This window comes from Diachasma alloeum, unplaced genomic scaffold (genome assembly GCF_001412515.2).
Source record: "Diachasma alloeum isolate Michigan unplaced genomic scaffold, Dall2.0 Dall_scaffold_00345, whole genome shotgun sequence".
Classification (NCBI taxonomy): Eukaryota; Metazoa; Arthropoda; class Insecta; order Hymenoptera; family Braconidae; genus Diachasma; species Diachasma alloeum.
The window spans coordinates 449,478-473,616 of NW_021680484.1; the positions used below are offsets into that span (position 1 = coordinate 449,478).

General features: G+C 38.6%; 1 protein-coding gene across 3 annotated transcripts in view; it reads right to left on the bottom strand.

Moving 5' to 3' along the window:
- The window catches only part of LOC107040840, a 235,035-nt gene that overhangs the window by 177,258 nt on the left and 33,638 nt on the right, over nt 1–24,139 (bottom strand). The window contains exon 1 of one of the 3 annotated variants that reach the window (XM_015261104.1): nt 22,635–22,748. The exons of the other annotated variants lie outside the window; for them this stretch is intronic. The gene's annotated coding sequence lies outside the window, so the exon portion shown is untranslated. Of the gene's footprint in view, nt 1–22,634; nt 22,749–24,139 lie in introns of those variants that run through there. 3 annotated transcript variants of the gene reach the window in all.

Below are 24,139 nucleotides of genomic sequence, written 5' to 3' on the forward strand. Positions count from 1 at the left end.
GATGGGATCGTGGAGAATTGTCTTTACATGTCGCTGGAGTAGAAGTACATCGTGGAATTTTGAATTTTTCGACACTATCACCACATGTATGGATCAATGATGAAATAATCAACGCATTTACTTCAGCAATGTGGCAACTGTACCCCGGAGGTCCTGCCGTGTTTGACACGTTTTTCTCCACAGCGCTGGTAAATAACCAACATTTTGTGCATGGTTTCCACATTTTCGCTTTGCAAGCAGCGATGTGGAGGAAACAATGCTGGTTAATTCCAGTGAATACCTCAAATGTCCACTGGACACTGCTATTAGTCAATTTTTTTGAGAAAAAACTTGTTTATTTGGACTCAGCGTGGGGAAACCCTGACAAGATTTTATTAAGTAGACTTTGTCACTTCATTGGAGTCGTATTCCAATTGGTGGATATGCCACCCCCCCAATGGCAGAGTTGGACTTTGAAAATTCCTCGTGATGTGCCTTACCAGTACATGGGTGGAAAGTCTATCAGTGGAAACTGTGGTATCCACTGTTGTGTTTGGATATTCATTATTTTTAGCTCGATATCTCTGGACTTTGATGAAGCAGAAATGACAAAAGCAAGAAAATGGATTGTGACACTTTTTCTACGATTAGACAATAAATTACCGTCGTCCACGACAACTTTGCTTGGAAAGGCAGGAAATTGGATTATAAATCAGATGATTTCAGGCAGCGTTTCAACAAAATTTCCAGCAAAAAATTTAAACCTCCTATCTTCAATTGCAAAATGCAATCAGTCGGTGAATCGACATTAGAAAATTGTGTTTCTCTGAGGGAGTTGATGATTGTTTCTGAGCTTCATAATGATGAAATTGAACTTCGATATACACGCAAATGCAAAGCTAAAAAATTTTAGCTAGATAATGTTTTTTTTTTCTTGCTAAGCAACTGGAAGCCACTTTGAATGAAAAAAAAAATGTCCTTTAAAAATGAATTATTATGGTCTCATATGAAATTTCTTCAACCTTCAATCTTGAACCTTCTCTGAGTTTTGTATAGCCTCATGCCATTTGTGGTCCCTCAGAGATGAATAGATCAAGAAAAAGTGTAGGAAAATAGGTGCTGTTATTATAATAAAAATCGACTGTTGGAATTTTCAACTTTTTTCTTCGAGTTTTGGATAGCCCCTTGAAAATACTTTGAGGGTATAAAAAAAAATAACGAGAAAATCCGTCTAAAAAAGTAATTGCATTAACAATGGCACTTGATTAATTCGTGAAAAATCGACTGTTCGACTTTTGAACTTTTTTCTTCGAGTTTTGGATAGCCCCCATGCACAGATAGGTGTTTATAAAAAAAAAATAACGTTTCATAATGAAATTCAATTTCGGGCACATACACATGTGCGCCCGACGCCGTCCCTGACTTACCGCTGTAGCGCGCTCGTGATTGGTCAACTTAAATTGTTCATAACTCATAATTTATTCATTTGATTGAAAAATGGCAAAGGAACTTTCTGTTTCAAATTCCATCCCCTACCCCCCTGTCAAAGGAAAACTCGTTGACCTGGGACACCCTGTATAACCCCCATAGGATCCCGTACAACATTTATATGACCCCATATCAGCCATATATGACCCCCATATTACCACCATATGACCTAAAGCTTCATATTGCTACTGTGCAAGTTAATAAATAGCTATGCTGTTTTCATCATCTTTGCACTTCATCGAGAAAGTATTAAAACAATCTTTTGGAGCCATGATTTCATTGATATGACTGTTAATTTTTCCAGTTTATCATTAAAAAAAAAAAAAACTCACAAACTATATGCTGTAGCTCAGCAGTGATAGATGCGATCCGCATTATATTCTGATAGAATCAAAAGGCTATCAATACAAATTTTTTAAGCCATGATTCATTTCATTCTGATAACAATTCTTGGACTGAACATCGAAAAATAGATTTTGGAAAAAATACCAATATTTCACCAATTCTATGAATAATTCAACTTTAATTCGTGTCGATAAATAGAGCCTATTAACGTCTATATCCATGGAAAAATTCATGAAATTTCATGAAGCTCCTATAAAGAAAACTGCGGAAAAAAAATTGAAAACAAATACACATACATACATACATACATACAGACACCATCTGAAAATCGCATATTTAGACTCTTTAGACGATAATTAGTTACCGACACAAAAATTTGGAACCTTAATTTTGAACGATTACAAAGCTTCCAATCGGAAGCAAAATAACTCAGAATTCAGAGATAACATATAACGGGCAATTTTCAGTCGGTAACTCACATTTTACATACAATTAAAATGCTTTCGCCACTCCAGCAAACAAATTCCCCTCGATTCATTAAGCACGCTATTTCCATTAATTGGCCAATATACATTATAATCATTCACTGATATTGAATCGACATATAATTACAAATAATACTGAATTAAAATTGAGTTAGGAGCAAATTTTATAAAACAGAATTTGCATAATAGGGAATTAAAAGCAAATTTCGTGTTAGGTGACAATACAAACGGAGAAACACTGCGAGTAGTTCAGTCATTCTAAATGTTTGATACATGGTGTATGGCAAATTAAAACGAATCGAATGAAAGCTATATGAATCAACAGCCCAAGGTCCCCTGATTAATGTTTGAATTTGTTTAAGCTCAACATGCACCGGAAAATTTATAATTAATTAAAAACCATCGAAAAATTCGGCACAATGAACGTTTACTCCCTTCAATCCCGTTTAATCAATCCTAAAAGTAAAAATACCATATTGTAGCGGAGAAAATCTACTATGAAATTGAGTTAGGAAGTTAGGGGTGAAAATGCACGGTTAATTTATTATTATCTTTTCAAGTTATTTCTGTGAATTGGGCATCAACGGATCAGCTGATCGAGACGCCACGCCCCATGGCGCCTGGGCCCGAGTCCCGTGATGCGCGCGATGCGCAGTAGATTCAAATATCCACAGCAACGGAATTAGAATATAATTCCATTTTATTCTCCTCTTTTTCCCTCTGAACCTTTCGAGTCTCAATACTTTTTCTTATCTGAATGCTGAATACTTCCCTAACTTCGCAACAATCTTTTCCATAAGCTTCCGCAAATTTTTATCGCATAATATTAGTTAAAATATGGCTCGCGTCCATTGTGATTCATCAATGAAACTATTACTCTTGGAATCTGATGGTTTTATTGAATGGTTTGGTTATTCCTAAATGCAATAGTTGTTGATGAATGTTACGGATCGTTCCGAGAACAATAACTAGAAATTTCTGTGAAATATCTAATACGCCCATTGAGTATTTCTATTTCTATTTATTGAAACAACTCACAACTGGATTAAGACTAAATCCTGTTGGATGAGTTTTAACTTAGGAAGGGCCTAGTGACGGTAGTGATGACCCTGCTCAGGAGGGGGTCGCACGTGCCGACCCTTGGTGAGTGCTCCTCCCCATTGCGAATACTTGTGAGGTACAAAGCCGCCAAGATACCTCAGCAGGTACGAAAAATTCTTCTGACGAGCAAAAGTCAATACAGGGAAATAGCTATTCTCGATATTTCGGGCATCCGAGTTCCGAAAGGCATATAAACTCCCCCCAACCGCAGTGTTAAGTCATATCGCTTCAAGAAGTGGAACCGTTAACATCGAGTAGATTGCTAGAGTGAATGTGCAAAGTTGAAGTTGTGGATAGTGAACACTGAACTGTGAGATCGAACTAAATATCCTGTTTCCTCTACCTGTGCCCCTCCACTAGTATTTGGAAGAGCAGGTGTCCTTGCAGCTGCCTGGACCGTAGGTCTTGCTATTGTACAAGGGAACTTTCTATAGGGGGAAATCTCGAAATATTTCACATTCCTGGGTCATTCGTAGTTGGAAGGCCGAAGTGTTTGGACTTGTGTAGAGATAATTTCATCGCAAACAAATATGTCTCATCCATCGTATTGTTTCATTTGTGATCAGAGACTAGACAGTGGCGGCCAAACAAGAGTCGTGAAACAGAAAGGCATCAATACTTTCATTGCTAGAAGCAAATTGAAGAAAGACGATAAGTGGAAGTGTTTAGACAATTTGACAGAAGTGACAGTTCACGATCAATGTCGAGTGAATTACAGTGTGTCCAATAAGAAGGCGAGTGATGTAGCAGAATCAGCAGCTCCTGAGCTACCCCCTGAGCCACCATTCTTCTTCGAGGTTCATTGCTTCCTGTGTTCTAAAGCCTGGGTTCCTAAAGATAAACCTGGTAAATTGGTATGTACGCCAAAAGCACAGCAACGGATTGAAAATTGTATCGAACTTCGCGGCGATGAGTGGGCTGAAAAGGTAAAAAGCAAAATCGAGGGGAAATTTTTAATGGAGGAACACGCTCGTTATCACAATTCTTGTTGGGATCAATTCACGCGTCCACGTAAACATAGTACAGAGAAGCGCTCGAGATATCCGGGTTTAGACGCTGCTTTCGAAGGCGTTTGTCACTACATGGAGGAAAGCGACGATTGTCAATTTACCTTCAAGGAGTTACTGGATAAAATGGAAGGGTGGACAACAACGACAATCACTCTGAAGCAGAAGCTTGTCAACAGATACGGATCTGAAATCTTTATGTTGGAGCGACCACCGAAACCGACGGTTATATGCTTCCGCAATACCGGTTATAAAATTTTCGAAAACTTCTGGAACGAGAAGAAGAGCATCGACCAAGACGAAAGACTCCGCATAGTTCGTGCTGCTGCTGCCATCATACGCGAAGACATCAGGAGCCAGGCATACGAAACATCATCTTATCCAGCCCCTGAAGACTTACTTCAAAACGTCGAGGCCGATATTCCGGATACTCTACTCACTTTCTTGGATGATATCTTGTTGAAGGGGGAAAAAACTCGAGAAACGAAATTAACAGCAAAACGCAATAGTATCGCACATTCCATCATATCCGCTATTCGTCCGAGGTCATTCATTTCCTCGATTCAATTAGCAACCGGTGTTTATTTGAGTAGAAAATTCGATTCGCGGCTAATAATTGACGTATTAAATAAGCTTGGATTTAGTACATCCTACACTAATCTGAGCTTATACGAAGCTTCAGCGATAATGAGTTGTGATAAGAAAATCGAGAACGACGCATTCATACAGCACGTGTTTGACAATGCGGATAACAACGTATGCAGTCTCGACGGCTACAATACATTCCACAGTATGGGGGGTATTTGCTGCGTGACTCCCAAAGCTGGAGTAAGTACTCAAGGAGTCATCAGGAAATTGAATCGTTTACCAAAGGCTCAGGAGCTGTCATCAAAGTATAATATTCCTGTAGTATGTTGTGATCGACTGAACAACATTGGCACGGGCTTGAAATCCATCAAATGTTGTGATGTGTCTGAACTGCTACTTGGTGAACGTAATAAACTTCCAGCTGCTTATACTCTCCACATTTGGGCCAAATGTCTGCAAATACCGAATGTTCCGAGTTGGAGAGGCTATATGGAAGCTCTCAGCCACACTTCAGAATACCAAGTGGCACAGGTCTTCTGTCTACCGTTTGTAAACTTGCCACCATCACACTTGGACACCATCAATACAGTTCTGAATCATGCTCATCTGGAATGCCTGAGACTCAATCAAAAAACGAGTTTCATAACTTTCGGTCAACCCCTGTATGCGAAGGCGAGGGAGCTGCTGGCCAATGATGGCCCTTACATGAAGGGTGTAATTGCTAGATTAGGCGGATTCCACTTGCTGATGTCATTCCTTGGAGCCCTTGGAACTATCATGGATGGTAGCGGATTGAAAGAATTACTGGCTACAGCTTATGCCAGTAATACTGTTGATCATATGCTCACGGGGCATGCTTTCAGCAGAGCAATCAGAGGTCATCTTCTCGCATATGCTGCACTGGGAACTCTGATTGCCAAAAATGCAAGTAATATTGGAGATGAAGACCGTGCCTACATGACGAACTTGCTCCAGGACTTCGACATCCAGCCACTGACGCTACAAGAAGTTGATGCTGATGAACGACTGCAGGGAATAAGCGAGAAAGTGTTGGAAATGATGGAAACTCTCGCCAACGTGGGACGTACCTCTCGATTGTGGCTTCAGTACTTCCACTGCCTCACACTGGTGATGCAATTCATCGAAGCAGAGCGTTTGGGGAACTGGGAGCTCCATTTGCAGTGTGTACGGGATATGTTGCCTGTCTTTCATGCTGCTGGTCATTTGGCATATGCTAAATCCGCTCAGATCTATCTGCAAGATATGTTGGAGCTGCCAAATATCATGGATCCTCAGGAATTCAACAAATTCACGAGAGAAGGCTATTTCACGATACGAAGATCAGATAAAAAATGGGCACGGATTTGGACAGACATGACTGTGGAGCAAACGTTGATGCGGGTGATGAAGACATCTGGTGGTCTCACACAGGGCCGTGGAGTTGGGATACCCGTTGCGTTTGAAGTGATGGATGCTTTTGAAACTTCCTGTGGGGTGAGAGCTGAAAGTGGAGAGCAACACACGGATTGGAGGCCAACGAGTATAAAGGGAGACACAGAGGATTACATGAAATTCCTTGAGTGGCTCACGATCCACGATCCTTTTTCACCGGTTGATGATGATAAAATCATTTCAATTGCAGATGGTCTGTGCGGCGGAGATGAAATCAACTGTGACAGGGCAATAGACATTGGGAAGGAGTCTATGAAATCGATGATCGGAGTGAGTGCTGCGGATATAAAACTGAAACGGACAACCCGAGTGCAATCTATTGCAACTGCAAAGCGGGGAATCACGATTGACAATGAGCAAGTAGCTGTTAATACCACACTGTTGTTCCAGAGAATCACTGCAGTCACAAAGAATGATAGCCAATTAGCCACTGAAGCGTTGAATTATGAGTTAGCTCCCTTCCCGCTCTCATTATTCGATGAACAAGGGATGATGCGGAAATCCAAGAAATCTGAACTTTATAATGCCTTCTCATCTTACCCTATCAGTTCTATCAACTTATCGCAGTATAAAACAGTGATAGNATAAAGTCGTATGGCCAGTGGGAAGTACGTACGAGGAAGTTTTCAAGTTATATGAAAGCTATGTCATGAGGAATTATGGCATCAATTCTGTTGTCGTTTTCGTTGGCTACAATAACGCTGATATTGGAATCAAATCATATGAGCGCTTCAGGCGGTCAAAATCTACCAAAAGCACAGTCGTTATGTTTGAAAAAGCCATGGCGATAACGTTAAATCAATTCAAATTCTTATCAAATGATAAGAATAAAGGCAAACTGATTGGCTTTCTGGCAGATCATTTAGTCAACGCTGGGATTGAAGTGAAGCAGGCATCAGAGGATGCTGATCGATTGATAGTAACCACAGCCGTGGAGCAACTGGATCATCATCAAAAAGTTGCAGTTGTCGGCCAGGATGTCGATCTATTGGCCTTGCTGATTGCCTTGGCTCCAGCGGATAGGGAACTCCACTTCATCAAGCAGGGTACCGGCAAAGTTTCCACTGTTGTATTCTCCACACAGGATTACAGCCATTTGAAGGACGCTATACTCTTCAGCCATGCTTTCACAGGGTGTGACACAACGTCTGCCGTTTACAACAAGGGAAAAAAAGGATTCTTGAAGATATTGGAGAAGAGGAAGTCATTGATCGACGATGTGGCTATCTTCAACGATCCCATCGCTGCCAGAGAAGACATCAAGCAATCAGGTGAATGCTTTCAACGTTTTGCTGCTTCTGCCGCACGTTTGAAGACCGGGGTTTGTTTGGCACAACTCCCACCTACAGCTGGAGCTACTGAGGAACACGTTTGGCGTGTTTATTTTCAAGTCCAAAAGTGGCTTGGCAACAATTCACTGGATCCATGTGACTGGAGATGGGAATGGAAGCATCAAGTCTATTTCCCCGTCATGACCAGAATACCAGCAGCACCAGAAGAGATCCTCAAGGTGATCTTCTGTACTTGTAAAGAGAACTGCTCAAACCGATGTGGATGCAGAAAAACTGGTTTGAAGTGTTCAAGTATATGCTCAAGATGTCATGGCGATTCCTGCTTGGATTCCATGGAGATCGACATCAGTTCAGACTCCCCCGAAAATTCCAACAATTCTGATGATATTCTCCTCCAGAATTTTGATTCTACATTAAATCAGCACCTCGATAATGTAACCACTGGAGAGTATGATGATGAAAGCGCCGAGTTTTTTCCATTCGAAAACCCCGAGGATGGCTCTAATGAAGAAAGTGGGCCAAGTATGAGTAAAAAACTACGTGTAGAAAGCAACGATCCTGTCGATGAATGGTAAATATCACTCAAATTTATGCTGCTAGCCAAATATCTATAACTTCCTATAGATTAATAATGAAAGCATTTGTATCTGATCTGTTACAGAACTCTTCAACTCAAAATTCCACCAGAGAGCACAGTCGACACCTCCTGAGACTCATTCTATAATATTGTTAATAACTAAGTTCAGTCCTAAATATTCCTATAATTAACGTTCAGATAGATTCTTATTTTTTCATAATTGGTTGTACATTATCCTGTATTTACTATGAGAATGACACACTGCACGATAGCAATCGAATGTATTTTCTCCTTCTCCGTAAGGAACTCATTGTTAAAAAAATATAGAACAATTGTTTTCTATATAAATCCTGCATTTGAAATCATTCAATTAATACCCATCATCATACCATCAGCACAATGAAAAATAGCATGCGAAAAGATTAAAAATTTCATATTGCGGTAGCTTGCTGCGGATGTTTGAATCGACTGCGCACCGCGCGCATCAGGGGACTCGGACCCAGACGCCATGAGGCGTGGCGTCCCGATCAGCTGATCCGTTGATGCCCAATTCACAGAAATAACTTGAAAAAATAATAATAAATTAACCGTGCATTTTCACCCCTAACTTCCTAACTCAATTTCATAGTAGATTTTCTCCGCTACAATATGGTATTTTTACTTTTAGGATTGATTAAACGGGATTGAAGGCAGAAAGGATTGAAGGGGGTAAACGTTCATTGTGCCGAATTTTTCGATGGTTTTTAATTAATTATAAATTTTCCGGTGCATGTTGAGCTTAAACAAATTCAAACATTAATCAGGGGACCTTGGGCNGTGGTTTTTAATTAATTATAAATTTTCCAGTGCATGTTGAGCTTAAACAAATTCAAACATTAATCAGGAGACCTTGGGCTGTTGATTGATATAGCTTTCATCCGATTCATTTTAATTTGCCATATTGAATCTACATTGACTGAACTAGAGGGGGTCATCGGGAAACCTCGTTGTACTGTACCCTCCGAAATTGTAAATGCATGAAATAACGGATAATTTATCGACGGATATCACGTACCAAGGATAAATTGTAAAGAAGGATTCATTGATCAGATGTCAACAATACAATTATCGCTGGAAAAAATGCCTTCAGTTTCAATTTCATTTAGGAATTTTGTCGGGGAAATTTCGTCCGCGGATCACAAAGCATGCTACCGATTATCCTATTTGCTTCTGCCACGTAATCCTTGATACCATCTGATCCTCATACGTTCCTATCAAGAGACGCAGTTGCATCCAGTCGCCAAGAACGGGTGCGCTATTGCCTGTTATATACGCCAGCCAACTTCCCCTCCACAACCCGCAAAACGGGTTTTATTTTTTTCTGTAAAAATTTGATACCGCAGCACATTTTAAGTTATACCTTCACTATATAATGTTGCTATGAGCTATCGATGGCAATTTTTATAATATTTTTTCATGCTAAAACTAATGAAATACCGACGTCGGTGGACGAAGCGGCTAGGTGCGAGCCTAGTGTGCGAAAGGTTGTGAGTTCGATTCCCCGTGGGACCGAGTTTTTCAACCGGAGGCTCCGGCGAGCGGGAGGTCGCTAATATAGTGACCGCCTGTACCGGGATGGGTTTTCTGTGGTTTCCCATGCTACTCCTATGTTCTATAGGAGTGCGAATGCGGTGCAGTGTAGAAGCCGCATGCATAGGGTTGGATAGGGCCGATTAGCCAATCAGAGGGCAAAAAGGGCCGGAATATAAAAAAAAAACTAATGAAATATGCCAATCCAAAGAATTTCATCATCTGCCGTTTTCTTCATTTCATTCTGATAATAAAATTCGAGGTAGATTTTTTTTGGAACGGTGGTAGCACTGACGCCTCGTGAGGTGTAGGAAGTTGGCTGTGATAGATGACGTCAGTCGAGCATTCAAAAGGGGTTAGTGGATCGGACCCACCTTTAAAGATCACTCGACATAAACACCAGCGGCTGTCGATTAAACGGAATGATTCTCGTTCGAAGAACAAAAATGTTAACTAATAACAATTCTTCCAGTAAAGTGATAGGTGATAGTGATGGAAAATTGTAACTACTTTCATCGCAGTCAAAATTCTCATTAATATTGATTCTCGTTTGTGAGCTAAATGTACCAAAAAAAAATCTAATCTCCAAACCAGAAATCATTCTACAATAATATTTCATCTGAAATAAAAAAAACTAATAATGAGGATTTCTGTGAGAAAAGGCCACGATCGAGACTGGAAGTTGTTGAATTTGGCACAAGTTGTAAGGTTTAAGATATATATGAATGAAAATGGGTGCAATGAGTGTGAGAAAATCGTTTTATGGAAAAAGAACTTGTCAATTTGTGGTCTAGAATTGTTCTCCGGTTTACGAAAAGTTGCAAAGTATGTTTACCGAAATGCGTAAAATCTTCCAGAAAAATTGAAAACGATTTTCTTGTCCAAAAAATTGGGATATAGTTGAAAAATTGAAAGGGTATATTTACAAAAATGTATGAAATCGTATGGAGTGGAAGATAGCCGAAGATTCGTTAGTGGAAGATAGAAAAGCAGTGGTTCTCACGCTCGACCGAGATTCCACCCTTAAAAAATTATTTAGCAGATTTTTGAAGGCCGACAAAAGTTGACAAAACTGATATCTATCAGCGTATAGAGTGAAAAAAATTGACAACTAACCATTTGTTTATTATAGTGAATAATAATATGTGGACATTGAGGTTTTAGGGTTCTAAGGGTGACAAAAGTCTTAAAATTTGAGAGTACCTTCAGAGGACCCCCAGATAAATTTCTCACCCCCCAAATTTGGAAAAAAAGTTAATTAACCATTTTTTATTGATTTTTTTTTTAATAAATCTTCAGATATCATCATAATTTTCTTTCTAATTGCGACAAAAGTCCCAAACTTGGCAATTATATTGAGAAACTCCTCACTAAAATTTCTCACCCCCCAAATTTGGAAAAAAAGTCAATTGACCATTTTTTATTGATTTTTTTAAAAATAAATCTTCAGATATCATCATAATTTTCTTTCTAATCGCGACAAAAGTCCCCAATTTGGCAATTATATTAAGAAACCCCCCACTAAAGTTTCTCACCCCCCAAATTTGAAAAAAAAGTCAATTAACACGTTTCAATTGATTTTTAAAAAAATGAATCTTCTGCTATCATTCTAATTTTCTTTCTAATCGCGACAAAAGTCCCAAACTTGGCAATTATATTAAGAAACCCCCCACTAAAGTTTCTCAACCCCCAAATTTGAAAAAAAAGTCAATTAACACTTTTCCATTGATTAAAAAAAAATGAATCTTCTGCTATCATTCTAATTTTCTTTCTAATCGCGACAAAAGTCCCAAACTTGGCAATTATATTAAGAAACCCCCCACTAAAGTTTCTCACCCCCCAAATTTGAAAAAAAAAGTCAATGAACCATTTATTATTGATTTTTTTAAAAATAAATCTCCAGATATCATCATAATTTTTTTTCTAATTGCGACAAAAGTCCCAAACTTGGCAATTATATTAAGAAACCTCCCACTAAAGTTTCTCACCTCCCAAATTTGGAAAAAAAGTCAATTAACCATTTTTTATTGATTTTTAAAAAATAAATCTTCAGATATCATTATAATTTTCTCTCTAATCGCGACAAAAGTCCCTAATTTGGCAATTATATTAAGAAACCCCCCACTAAAGTTTCTCACCCCCCAAATTTGAAAAAAAATGTCAATTAACACTTTTCCATTGATTTAAAAAAAAATGAATCTTCTGCTATCATTCTAATTTTCTTTCTAATCACGACAAAAATCCCAAACTTGGCAATTATATTAAGAAACCCCCCACTAAAGTTTCTCAACCCCCAAATTTGAAAAAAAAGTCAATTAACACTTTTCCATTGATTTTAAACAAATGAATCTTCTGCTATCATTCTAATTTTTTTTCTAATCGCGACAAAAGTCCCAAACTTGGCACTTATATTAAGAAACCCCCCACTAAAGTTTCTCAACCCCCAAATTTGGAAAAAAAGTCAATTAACAATTTGCTATTGATTTAAAAAAAAAATTAATCTTCTGCTATCATTCCAATTTTCTTTCTAATCGCGACAAAAGTCTCAAACTTGGCAATTGTATTAAGAAACCCTCCACTAAAGTTTCTCACCCCCCAAATTTGGAAAAAAAGTCAATTAACAATTTTTTATTGATTTTTTTAAAAATAAATCTTCAGATATCACCATAATTTTCTGTCTAATCGCGACAAAAGTCCCAAATTTGGCAATTATGTTAAGAAACCCCCCACTACAGTTTCTCACCCCCCAAGTTAAAAGAAAAACTGAATTCAATTTAATGATAAATAATTTAATGGTCTCATTGTAGTAGCATACATCTCTGAATTTTATTCCTCATATAATTATGTAATAATAATAACAAAACAATCACATGGGTTCTTTCAATTATCACATTACAATGTTGTACATCTGTCATATTATTAATTTACTTCATAACAAATATGAAAACTCAAGTTCTTTCAGTAACACACTATAGATCTATTTATTAACGAAACAAATTAGTGCCTAATGATTAATGAAATATTCTCAGCTCAGCATTTTTTACAAAATGATTTTGATCGTTGTAAAGAAAGCATTATCAATCACTCCTTGAAAATATGAAATACATTAGTAGAATTGCATTGATTTGGTGAGTGGGATCAATGCGTTTTACGTTGGCGAGTGAAACGCTGATCAGTTTCAATCGCAGCAGCATCTAATGCATTCATTATAGCCTTGAGTGAGATACAATTGTGGAGCGTTGATTCTCCAAGGGTCTAATTCTCACATCCCAGTTTAATTTTTTTGGCTTTCGTTGAATGAGTTTGATCATACAGGGCTCTGATTCGTCTGCGACCGAGGGCGAGATTTTCGCTCTCTTGCATTGTAAGCTCACTGCGGAGATTGGTAAGCGCTTATCCAGCAGAATAAAAATAGTTACTAACCATTTTCGCACTTGCGTCATTTCCGATTCATCGAAGGCAATCCTTGCAGAGCTGAAGATGATGTAGGCCCATACACAGCAGTGAATTCCACAGTTACCACTTGTTACGTTCCCATCGAACTGACAGGGAATATCTGTGGGACGCTGTAGTTGCCAATTCCGCCACTTAGGACTTGAGACGCCCGCTAATTCGAAAAGAATCTCGATATAATTGCAAATGCAATTAATCAGTACTATGTTAGGGTCTAAACGAGCAGAATCGAGATAGATCTTTTTTTTTCAAAAAAATTGATCAACAATAGTGACCAATGAGAATTTTTCGTATTGACAGGAATCATCCAACTCTGTTTAGTCCATAATTTAGATTCCAGCCCAGCACGAAGGAAGGATTGCAGGAAACTTTTGCCGACCACTACTGCTTCTACAAAGTATGAATCAAGAACTGCTGGGCCTTCGGGGTAAAGTAACCACATGACTGATATGAATGCATTTATTATGCTATCATTGATCCAGATGTTTGACAACAACGTTGAAAAATTATCTTCACCGCGATCAACAGTGATTCCACCGACGGTTAATTTTTTGCCCTGTTCCCAATTTTCGGGATCCCCCATGGTTTTTGATCGGAGTTCTCAGGTGGGAGCAGATCGTTTAAATTCAAGCTCGCCATTGTCAGTCTTAACGGAAGGAGTGGTTTATCAACAATTGTATGATTTGTCTCTAAGGATTCGTCATCAGTGCCAGTGAGATCCACATGGTCAGTCTCTCTCTCTCTCCATGAGTTTTTCATAATTCGCATTGGGGACATCCTTGCCAGAGATGATAACAGCATCTTCGTGATTGGGGGGTAAGTCTGGAGAAAATGGGGTCGATTCATGGTGCGAGTAGGGATCTACTGGATCATCGTTGTTCATAAACATGTTAAAAGGCTCAAATTCAGGTTCTTCTTCACTCTTTTCTCTGTCTTTCTTACTTTCACTGGACATCTGGTGAGTATTGTTCTCATTGTCTTCAAGAATTTTCGTGTTGCGCTCAGGATTAATGTATTTGGGTAACTTGCTCATGATTCCTCCCAATCCTATTTTCTTCTTGTTCTTCCGCTTTCGACTTCGATTCCAATACTCTTCGGTTAAATCTAAATCAGTTTCGTCACGTTCAGTCTTCTCCGGTAATTTTGTCTCAGTCTCAAGCTTTTTTTCTGTCTGTTCCGTTTCTGTTGTGTCATAAGTGCGGAAAAATTTCTGCTCACTAGACGTCTCCTTGTTATTGCCTCACTTCTTTGGACGAATCGTGGAATCGATATTTTCTCTTCCAGTTTTAACTCATCATATTTCATAAGTCTCAACCAATTCTCGGCAGTTGCATTGGAATCACGTCTCATATTGAACCTTTTCAAATCAATACCAAACCAAAGGTTGTAATACGGTAAATATTCATCCGCCAAGTATTGAATGTAGCTCTCTGTTCGATGTGAATTAAGTTTTGTACAATCGTACGTTTTTGATGCTTCTCCCAAAATGGTATCGTACTCCTGTTTGAAGAACTGTGCGAAAGGAGACGTTACTTTGAATGCTTGAGATTCAAGATCCTGTGGATAATCTCCTGACTCTCGTTCCTCAGGATGTTTAGGGAACAAATTGACGTCATCTTTCACAGCGACGATACGCTGTAAAGAGGCTTCGTACATCGTCGTTTCCCAATGGAGTCCGAAGACAATAATCAAATCGCGATACGCCTGGCGAGTTTCTTCTAGAGTGGTTGCATACATCAGGAGAATACTTGCTGCGGCAAGTAACAATTGAGTGAAGTGATTATCAGTGCACTCTCTTATTCTCTTCACCCAATTATGATAACAATAGCTACTGCAGATGTGCAATGTTGTATGACGCTTAAACGGACTATTGGGGTCCAGGAATGCCTTATATCTATCTTCAATATATTGATGAAGATCTTTAGCATTGAAAGCCAATGACGCACCATGGACCCCGGCGAGTGAAAAGTCCTGCTCCAGTTTGTCTATTATCGGTTCGGTAGAATTGGCAATCTTTTTCAATGCTACTTTAACGCGATTAAAGAATATCTGTATTGTGAGTGCATCGTGGTGGCAAGAAATGAATTCAGCAATTGGTATTGCAGAATGATCTTCATCGCCTGATAATAATAGAGCATAATAATAGGGTTTTTTTGTTTCAGGTTTGGGTTTTTTTACTATAGTTCCCGTTGCATCAAAAAATGGGGAGAGACTTTTACTTTTTGATGCCTTCACCGTCAGCTTAATCTGATCAACAGTGTACATAATAACATGGAATGGATCAAACGAATAACTCTGGATGAGACCAGAAACAAATCTCGATTTCAGGTCTTCTCTATCATCAAACTCTTTTTTCAAAAGACTAAGAAACTGGTGTTCATCCTTGGCAAGATCATTTCGTGAGCGATATTCTTGACGTATTTTACGAGCACTCGTTGCGCTCGGTATGTTATTCAGATTACCAGCCTTTCTCATTTCCTAAGGAGCTTCTTCAAGTTTCGTTTGGGCATAAATTGTAGGAAGTTCTTTTTTTTTTACGGCCTCGGAGTCCCTTTTTTTTCGGGTCCCATTCGGCACTCTATCCAACCTTATGCATGCGGCTGTGGATTCTACACTGTACCGCATTCGCACTTCTATAGAACATAGAAGTAGCATGGGGAAACCACAGAAAACCCATGCCGGTACAGGCGGTTCCTCTATTAGCAACCTCCCGCTCGCCGGAGCCTTCCGTTGAAAAATTCGGTTCCACGGGGAATCGAACTCACAACCTTTCGCACACTAGACTTGCGTCTAATCCACTCGGCCACCGACGTAGGTTGTAGGAAGTTCTGAGCCAATATTTTTTCCCATTTCTTCGCGATACGAACCCGAAATGAATCACCGCTCTGCGTGATCATCTTTATGATTAAAAACTCCATACTCATGACAAACTACAGTGACATCTTTCTCATGACTCAAGTCCTCATAAATGCTGAACTGGAATGACATACAGGATTCGAACTTACAGTGAGCTTGTATGTGGACTCTGCGTGCTTTCTTCTTTCTTTTGCATAATTGCATTGATGCCCACTCGACTGTAAGAACACAGTACGGATTGATTGCTGCGAAATATTCATTCAAAGGAGTCCCCCATTCCCTGCATGGTCCTAAGAAAGTCTGTGCTCCTGGCTTCCAATACTTTTGAAGAAATTTAACACCGAGAATAAATTCTTTTAGAGGGGGTAACGATTCATTTTTCGAGTACAAATCATCATGTTTAAATGGACCGACATTTGAATTTACATAATGAAAGTTACAGTTTTCGTCCGTCTGGGCAGATGCATCATTGGATTGAGAGATTTCTCGCTCGGTATCGGCATCAGCACAATAGTCCGAAGTGTCGTCAACTTTTTTAATGTGTATAGTGTTCTGTTTTGAAGCATTTGTAAATGAACCGGGATGACTAGTGGAGCCATGAGTCCTGGGAAGGGTATTTCGTTTAGACTCATCAACGATTGTTGGATCATTCATGTTCTTACAACGATTGGAAACAGTTCTGAAACTTTGATTTTCTGGTTTTTCAATAGGAAAATCTAGCTTGGTTTTGTTTCCTCTCAACGGGACGGACGGTTTTTTTTTTATTTATGATCAATTTTTCAAAATAATAGCCCCGATTCGTCTACTTCCTGGTTAATATTATGTCCCTCATGTGCCACTGTTGATTTGTTAATACTGGCTCATGGTCGTAATCTTTCGAGCCATATGAATGACCGTGGGCACTTCAGATCTGGAGATGTTGAACGTTAAGAGTGCACTTTTCGATCAGCGCAATTGAGAATATTGGGATTATTCTCGTCATCCCTGTTCTTAAGATGATTGAGTTCAATGTTGGGAACTTCATTAGTTGTCCTTCGTGGAAAACGGAAACCATTACGATTTACCGGTGTACCGAAGAATCTTGGTGCTTTCAATTTTCCATCGGAGAATGAAAGAAATGCTGCAAATTTTGTAAGATTAGATGAGAAATCTGACAAGAGAGCGCGTTGTTGTTTTTTTTTCACACGCTGTGTGGAAAAGCGACTTTTTAGGCAGGCTTCGCATGCCTGAAACGTCGCTTTTCTACACATTGTGATAAAAAATATCGTTCGATACTCGTGGGAGAAGTGTTTTTTAACTCGTGGGAGGTTTATAAACCTCCCACGAGTCAAAAACCACTTTTCCGCACTTGTATCGAAATATGCTATTTCCAAGCAGTTGATATTATTTAATATTCATCTTTTTATTCCTGCCTGAAGACAAATTGATGTTCTCAAAGTTCTCACTTTTGTTTGCATTGACATTAGAATCATTTTCAAATGCTTTCCCCTCTAAAATTCGAGGAAAAATTCAACGAGTGGAAGAATTAATAACGATTATTTATGTTTCGATATTAATTTTTCTTACCTGCACTAGGATTACATTCTTCATTGTTATTAATATCGGAATCACCTCCAAGATTCCTCTTTTCTGAAATTGGTTTATCCAATTCGTGGAGATTCCTTTTCAAAGTAAAATAGACAGTGATGGGCTTTGCATCTGATTTCAATTTGACTCTAATTTGTTCCCAAACGAAATCATCATGTTTTTTTAGAGCACCATCACTTTCGAAAATTTCGAACGTTTTTCCCACTTCTAAGAGTTCTTTTACCTGAATTTTTGATGGTCTCCCAATAATCATAGGAGTAGATGCCATAATGAGTGGAGAAAATTGTGAATATGAAGTGCATTGGGAGAATAGAGATATTAATCAAAGCAAGCCTTCGTAAAGGATCAGTGGCAGAGTGATTTTGTTTTCAAATTTTCGAATGAAAATGAAAACTACGACTGAACGTGCATGCGCACATTCAATATACCAAACGCACCAAAAGAAAACACAAGTGTTGTTGGATTATCAGATACATTGTTTCAGAAACAAATCAAGATTTTTTTAACAAACACACGTTTCAAAGTTACAACATCCCACGGAAGGCTTTCCACCATTTTCCAGTGCACCAAATAAATATACAACACTGCTTCAAAAGTCGTTTGAACGAATATGATATTTCCCTGATTATTAAAAAAGATTCAAAGGACAATTTGAATCGAACAAAAAGATGAGTCACGGATGAGTATAATTTGGAAACGAAGAGGTGTCTCCAATTCACAAAACCGCAAGAAATTCCCACACATGCTTCCACTACACCAAATATATCTAAAAGACTTTACCAATGGTCAAAAAATTGTGTGAGCATGTCTCAATGTTCGACAAATAGCTAGTGAATCGTTCAATACACAATTTGCATTATAAAAAAAATTTCATATGCACTTGAATGATGATTTATCTCTCACTTTAACACTAGTCCCAGAGGGCTTACCGACGCGTGCACACTCAATTGTTTTACACCACTAATGCGCAGGAGCCGTAGTGGATTAGTAGTGGGGAGTAAACGACAGGCACGAACTTATACGAGCCTGCGCGCGAAATCCTGTAGCAATGCGAGCGAGAATGAGAGCAAAACATGTGGGAGTCAATTCTTCCTCAGTTCATCGCATGAGGTGCCAGAGACAACACGTATAGGGCCCTTGCTTTTCCAGAAAAAGCCGAGATGCATTATTCCACCAAAATAATTGACTATATTTATATCACACATTTCACCAGTACAGTAGTCTCGTTATAGTCATTCTCGATTCAGTCGTATTGCTCCGCATAGTGGTTTTTTCAGAGATCAACGCTTGAATTCACTTTTTTTTAATTTCTGGACGGCCAAAAACTTTATTAGGTATTTTCTGAAGATTATTTTTTGCATCCGAATTTCAGCCAGCATTTGATGTCACATGGTACAACCTACACGGTTTTATAGTGGTAAAATTTGGTAAAACCACACCACGTTGCTAAGCAATTATTATGAGGAATAAACAATCGGATAGTGCAGGTTGTACCTCTTTGAAATCAAATGCCACCCTTTATTGACTAAAATTCAGATGATGAAAATTATTCGGGAAATACCCCTCGAGCTTCAAAATGAATCTGAATATTTCGCTGAGTAAGCGCTCGGGATTTTTTACCTGCGAAACTCTACATATTTATTTCTATGCTATGAAGTTCTCGGCGAATACCCGATCATTTTGAAGCTCTTGGGGCATTACTACTGATACTCTCGCAGTTCAAGACTTTTGTCACGATTAGGATGAAAATTACAATCATAGCAGAAGATTTATCTTTAAGAATATCAATAAAAAATTGTTGATTGACTTTTTTTCCAAATTTGGGGGTTGAGAAACTTTAGAGGGGGGTTTCTTAATATAATTGCCAAATTTGGGACTTTTGTCGCGATTAGAAAGAAAATTATGATATCTGAAGATTTATTTTTAAAAAAATCAATAAAAAATTGTTAATTGACTTTTTCCAAATTTGGGGGGTGAGAAACTTTAGTGGGGGGTTTCTTAATACAATTGCCAAGTTCGAGACTTTTGTCGCGATTAGAAAGAAAATTGGAATGATAGCAGAAGATTAATTTTTTTTTTAAATCAATAGAAAATTGTTAATTGACTTTTTTTCCAAATTTGGGGGTTGAGAAACTTTAGTGGGGGGTTTCTTAATATAATTGCCAAGGTTGAGACTTTTGTCGCGATTAGAAAGAAAATTAGAATGATAGCAAAAGATTCATTTTTTTTTAATCAATGGAAAAGTGTTAATTGACTTTTTTACCAAATTTGGGGGTTGAGAAACATTAGTGGGGGGTTTCTCAATATAATTGCCAAGTTTGGGACTTTTGTCGCGATTCGAAAGAAAATTAGAATGATGGCAGAAGATTCATTTTTTTTTAATCAATGGAAAAGTGTTAATTGACTTTTTTTTTCAAATTTGGGGGTTGAGAAACTTTAGTGGGGGGTTTCTTAATATAATTTGCAAGTTTGGGACTTTTGTCGCGATTAGAAAGAAAATTAGAATGATATCAGAAGATTCATTTTTTTTTAAATCAATGGAAAAGTGTTAATTGACTTTTTTTTCAAATTTGGGGGGTGAGAAACTTTAGTTGGGGGTTTCTTAATATAATTGCCAAATTTGGGACTTTTGTCGCGATTAGAAAGAAAATTGGAATGATAGCAGAAGATTAATTTTTTTTTTAAATCAATAGAAAATTCTTAATTGACTTTTTTTCCAAATTTGGGAGTTGAGAAACTTTAGTGGGGGGTTTCTTAATATAATCGTCAAGTTTGGGACTTTTGTCGCGATTAGAAAGAAAATTAGAATGATAGCAGAAGATTAATTTTTTTTTAAATCAATGGAAAATTGTTAATTGACTTTTTTTTCAAATTTGGGGGGTGAGAAACTTAGCTGGGGGTCCTCTGAAGGTACTCTCAAATTTTAAGACTTTTGTCACCCTTAGAACCCTAAAACCTCAATGTCCACATATTATTATTCACTATAATAAACAAATGGTTAGTTGTTAATTTTTTTCACTCTATACGCTGATAGATATCAGTTTTGTCAACTTTTGTCGGCCTTCAAAAATCTGCTAAATAATTTTTTAAGGGTGGAAACTCGGTCGAGCGTGAGAACCACTGCTTTTCTATCTTCCGCTAACGAATCTTCGGCTATCTTCCACTCCATTTTTTATCGAGGTCCGTAGATGATCCCTATTTTTCCTAATTTACGCCGCGGAGATTCGAATTTATTATTAATTTATTATTTACATCAAATTTTAGTTTATAATATTCTCAAGCGCCGTTGATAATGAGGAATAGAAATATTCCCTTGAAAATATTATAAACTAACATCGATGAAAATATGAAAACCAACTGTAACGTGAGATATTCACCACGTCGATTTTAATTAGTTGATATTTTCTTTATGGAAAAAGTCTCAAGTGCTCAATAAGCAGTCTCACGATGATACCTGAGTCCAGCTTCTCAGAATGAAGTTGTTTGACTGTCTTGCCCATTGTCAGTGATGACATATGGCTGTGTTAGTTATGAAAACCGTGAGAACGCTTATTTAGTATTTTTGGTTAGCAACGCCTTTGAAGCTAAGGAATAAGGCAGAGTACGGCAGGAGCTCAAGTTGGACCGACGTCCAGTCCTGGCCAAAAATCTATAGTAGACACGCGTAAAAACCGATTTGACCGATTGATTATTGATTTTGTACTTTAACCATCGATTATCAATTCAATATACCATAAATTATTAATAGATCGGTTGTGTTCGGTTATTTAACTGAGAAATACCTGTCAAAATCCTTCTCCTAGTCGCGCCGCGTTAGATCTTGAACGAACTCCCCGTGAACTCTGACCATAGCTAGTTGAGCATAGTCTTTAAGTCGAAAGGCGATTTGATTTAGGAAGTACGAAAACCGCCCACGTAACATTGACGCCCTACGTGTTCTGGGCACTCAAATTCAACGGACTTGAGTGAGACCCATAGTGTGGAAAATTTATATTACCTTTGATCACTGATGTTTAAGGAGGGTTTGACTAGGTATTATCAATGCGATTATGGATTTTCGGTTCGAGACTCATCGGAGACTACAGAAACTTGTTTTTATTCTGAACTTGAGTGAACTTGGCGATTTTGACCTTTCGAGGTGTATTTCGTGTGAGTCTGATGAGGAAATTCCAGTGACACGAGGTGTTCAATTAGCCAGATGGGTACAGTTAAGTCGTGTATGTATTGATCAATCTGTTCTCTAGAGTAATTGATAAGGATTGCCTGCCATTAAGAGTTAGGGATCCAAGATTTGAAACAGCACCAAGAATCGAAAAAAAACCTACAACGGCTCAATTCACTGTGAGCAACAAGACAAGTTTTTATTAGACTTGATGATCATTATCGACCGTACTTCTCACCAAAAGTCGGGAAATAGAGAATTTCCCACAATTGATGGAATCCCTATTCTGAACAAGAGTTTTTATCAGCCATACGTCTGGCTAAACAACGTAGCTTGGTATCTTTCGATTTCGCTTGAAAAACTGACTACTATAAAGCAAAAAGTGGATCCACCAGAGTCGGTTAATGTTGGGTCACTCGGATAAAATTTATGGTTCAAATTGGTGACAGTGTGTGGTCAAAAAAACGACGGAATCGCAGCCATCAACGGAAAACTCAAAATATGTCCATATTGCAGAGGAAATGGTCAATGATTATTTGTCGTGGCGGAGAGATGGTGCGTCTGCATCGCCAGTGAATTTATTAAATCAAGCATTCATAGAATCCGTGGACGATCAACTGGCGAAGATTAAAACTTCATGTGAAACAATTTCCACAACACCAGCAAACGATCGAGAAAAAATTTTACACTCACCGGAAAACGTCCAGGAAGTATGTGATAAACAATCTGTACCTGATGCTAGACAAGAAAAAATTTGGGATGTCGGACAGGATGTCCAAACCACTAAGCAGTCAATCTCTCAGCAGTGGCCATCAGATTGGAATCATCACAGCCAGAGCTCTGAAAATAATGGCAAAAATTACTCGACAGAGTTTGGAAAATTGGTCAGTTGACTATCAAGCAGGAGATAAATGACCTCCATTTATGGCCACTTAATAATGCAATGATATTAATGGCCAAGATGAATAAATGGCAACACAAAACTCGAGTAACGAGGAGCAGAAATGCTCGGAAAAAGATAGCACCATTGCAGAGTAGGATGATAACTTGGGTATTTGATCCAGGGGGATCACTCACATCAGCTGAGCAGTGGACAGCTGACCAACGTTCTACCTTCACCGACCAGACTTGACCCAAAGAGCAACCAGAGCGCAATATCAACGTGGTGAGAGACAATAATCAGGCAGAAATCTTAATGACATTCCAATATCAGCGGACAGGCTCCGCAATCAAGCCATTCGATCCGGAGGGATTATTGAATTCAGCGAAACTCGATGCAAATGGCTGCTTAAATAGACAAAAACTGATCAAACAAATTCATCGTGGTATGAGATACGGAAAAAGACTATCATCGCATGACAATAACGCAGTTGAAGTGGCAATGACCCATGGTCACCGAGAGATAAGGCATGTGCAACCCGATCCACGACACTCATTACCACCGGCTGATCTACTGCAAACAAGGGTTGTGGAGTGCTTTTCATGTCATCATCGAGACAAGAAGACGAAAAATTTGAATGAGATTCCTTGGACACCGATTAATCAAGAGATTAATTTTTGGATAAGTTGGGGGGGGGGGATACTCATAGGACTATAAGTGGAAAAGAGAGTACCGTTTGGCAAGTAGAAAACCTTCCTTTTTGTTGTAGAATTATTGCGGGTAGGGAAAATATTTCAATGTCATCGTTGTAAATTTGTTCTATCATTTAAAAAACAAAAACAAAAAAAAGCAGAAGTATTTAGAATGTGAACATTTCAAAGAAATCTTTTTTTAGTTTTGTTCAAATTGAGGAGTTTAATTCGAAAATAATTGTGGGAGTGTTAGAATAGAATAGAATATAAAATGTGCGGCTGGTCACTTAAAGCGCCCAGAGTCACCTAAATCATACGATCTTTTGTAACTTCCGCCTTAGTTTCGGTCAGTCACAGAGCCCCAGCCCTGTGTTTCTCACTAGGCTAATAAGGCTGGTGACAGCCGCTTGTTGTAGGTCCTCTGGTTCCAGGAAAGCCTGGCCCCAGATTTTAGCGACGGAGTGCTAATAGGGGCCATTCACATAAAATGTGGATGACGCCCTCCTTATCGCCTCCGCACAGTCTGCAGTCTTCTTGTTCTGCAAGTTTCATCTTGAACAGATGAGCTCTGAGAGCTGTATGACCCGTAAGGAGCCCTACTGCTACCCTCAGATCCCCTCTGTGCA